The 2,500-nt window shown below is 51.6% G+C and overlaps 3 non-coding genes across 3 annotated transcripts; 1 reads left to right on the plus strand and 2 right to left on the minus strand.

Annotated features, from left to right (window-relative positions):
* Positions 1-1,636: 1,636 nt before the first annotated feature.
* On the plus strand, positions 1,637-1,751 carry LOC141327247 (U5 spliceosomal RNA). The gene has a single exon (XR_012354553.1). It is a non-coding gene; the product is annotated as a U5 spliceosomal RNA (small nuclear RNA).
* Positions 1,752-2,110: 359 nt separating this feature from the next.
* On the minus strand, positions 2,111-2,182 carry trnah-gug (transfer RNA histidin (anticodon GUG)). Its single transcript has one exon. It is a non-coding gene; the product is annotated as a tRNA-His (tRNA).
* A 154-nt stretch (positions 2,183-2,336) lies between these two features.
* Positions 2,337-2,418, minus strand: trnas-aga (transfer RNA serine (anticodon AGA)). Its single transcript has one exon. It is a non-coding gene; the product is annotated as a tRNA-Ser (tRNA).
* Positions 2,419-2,500: the final 82 nt, after the last annotated feature.

Consider the following 2,500-nt stretch of genomic DNA (forward strand, 5'->3'; position numbering starts at 1 on the left):
AGCCGCCTGGGAGAAGCTCACTTGCCACAGGAGCTATGGGACAAAGGCTGCACGCAATTACGTCAGAGAGAGCGAAGGCCAAAGGCCTTGGAAGGCCCAACCACCGTCGCAAGAAGCTAAAGGTAAAAGGGGGAATGCCCGACCACATTCGGCCCCTACTCCATGAAATACCAGATTGACCCGCCACGAGCTAAACTCTCTCAACATCTTGAATGCTACACATTACAGAGGGTCATTATTTGGACCGCTTTATTTCATTTAATATTTGTTTTTTGGCCTCTAATACTGGGGCATGAAAAAAGAGATGACATTACCTTGATCGGGTTTGTGAATACTGGGTGAAGGAAGGGACTTTCGTAACTTTTACTTCTCCCACTTGGAGTGAGGGGGGTGACGAAAATCATGTTGGCAGGTGTCGGCACCCTAGATTACCCTTGGTGAGCGTAGTGGTTTACCACAGTGAGCGCACAGGTCCAAGGGCATAGAGACACATATCAAGTTTCTTGTCATCAGCGCATAAACAGCCCACCACAAGCAACGAAAAATTCATGAAGGGGCAGCATAGCAAACACTCTATGTGAACTCTGTCACATCTTTAAGCGTACGCCGGGCTCTTGTGTTTGGTGTGCCTCTTACTTTTTATATAAGAACACTTTCTCCACAAGCCGCCTGGGAGAAGCTCACTTGCCACAGGAGCTACGGGACAAAGGCTGCACGCAATTACGTCAGAGAGAGCGAAGGCCAAAGGCCTTGGAAGGCCCAACCACCGTCGCAAGAAGCTAAAGGTAAAAGGGGGAATGCCCGACCACATTCGCCACGGTTCGAACCTGCGCGGGGAGACCTGTCATCTCTCGCCTGCCTGTGGACCACCTGCTCTCTTGGCTGGAGGCGGGCAGCACAGGATGCCGCCGAGCTTCAGGCGCATAATTCAACTGAAGGGTGAATTGGCAAAAAGGAGCTGGACGTCCCCGTAGCTTAACAGCAAAGGGCTGCCGTGACCCGGATTCGAGCATTCTTTTCTGACCGCTTAAATCTTGCACTGAGCGCCTGCGTTGGTGGTATTGTGGGGAGCATAGCTGCCTTCTAAGCACTTGTCCTGGGTTCGATTCCCGGCCAACGCGTTGTTTTCGGCTGCGGTTGACCTCGAAGCAGAACTCCTTCTGTGACCTCTGTCTGCACCAAAAGCTTTTGGATGAGTCGTTCGACAGCAGCAGAGAGCTATGTCTCCCCGTTGGGGAATCTAACCCCGGTCTTCCACGTGACAGGCGGAGATACTGTTCACTATACTAACGAAGAGTTGCGCTTGCTGTTCTTCGCTCCCAGCACACGCGACTGCACCCAACTTGCCAAAACGAGCCCCTACTCCATGAAATACCAGATTGACCCGCCACGAGCTAAAGTCTCTCAATATCTTGAATGCTACACATTACAGTGGGTCATTATTTGGACCGCTTTAGTTCATTTAATATTTTTTTTGGCCTCTAATACGGGGGCATGAAAAAAGAGATGACATTAACTTGATCGGGTTTGTGAATACTGGGTGAAGGAAGGGATTTTGGTAACTTTTACTAGATTACCCTTGGTGAGCGTAGTGGTTTACCACAGTGAGCGCACAGGTCCAAGGGCATAGAGACACATCTCGAGTTTCTCGTCATCAGCGCATAAATCTTTCGCCTTTTACTAAAGATTTCCGTGGAGGGGAACCTTTGCGAGTGACCTGTATTTTTGGGGGCTCTGTTCACAGCAGAGCTACACTATAGTGTCAAGAGCAGAGTCAATCTGGCCACCCGCCAGCGTGCAGTGGAACGAAGCGCGCCTCGTCATGGTCTGTGTTTGCAGCCTTTGCGCTTCCAGCTTCGCCGCTTCAAATTTCTTTAGCCAGCATGGAAAGAGAGCGCTCTCTCGTCCATGACGGGATGCAAACCCTGGACGGGATCAAACGAAGATGGCTTCAGCTCTTTTGGCCCCATCAGTGACTCGTGCACTTCGAGCCCTCTTTGTTGACCCCGAAAGCCAGCCTCTGCTGCCTGCGTTGTTGGTATAGTTTAACTGGCACCGCACCCGTACGAAAAATGGAGGTGGCAGAAAGGAGCTCAGTGAACAAAAAGCCTGCCGTGACCCGGATTCGAACCGGGGTTGCTGCGGCCACAACGCAGAGTACTAACCACTATACGATCACGGCGCACCACTGGCTCACATCTGGTGGTGCTGGCCGTCCGAATTGAAAAAAAAGGGCTAGCGGCGCTTTTTATTACTGTGGAGAGAGGGCACACAAATGCGTGCTAGGGACACGGAAGAAAAGGGACCGGCTACTTCTCCTCAGCACTGGTGAGGAGCGTAGTCGGCAGGATTCGAACCTGCGCGGGGAGACCCCAATGGATTTCTAGTCCATCGCCTTAACCACTCGGCCACGACTACGGCGACCCTGACGTCCTCTGTCCCGTTGTCGACCTCAAAAGTTGGCTGAAAAAACAATGAACTGGCTACCGCTTTACTAAAA

The sequence above is a fragment of the Garra rufa genome, chromosome 2 (genome assembly GCF_049309525.1).
Source record: "Garra rufa chromosome 2, GarRuf1.0, whole genome shotgun sequence".
Taxonomy (NCBI): Eukaryota; Metazoa; Chordata; class Actinopteri; order Cypriniformes; family Cyprinidae; genus Garra; species Garra rufa.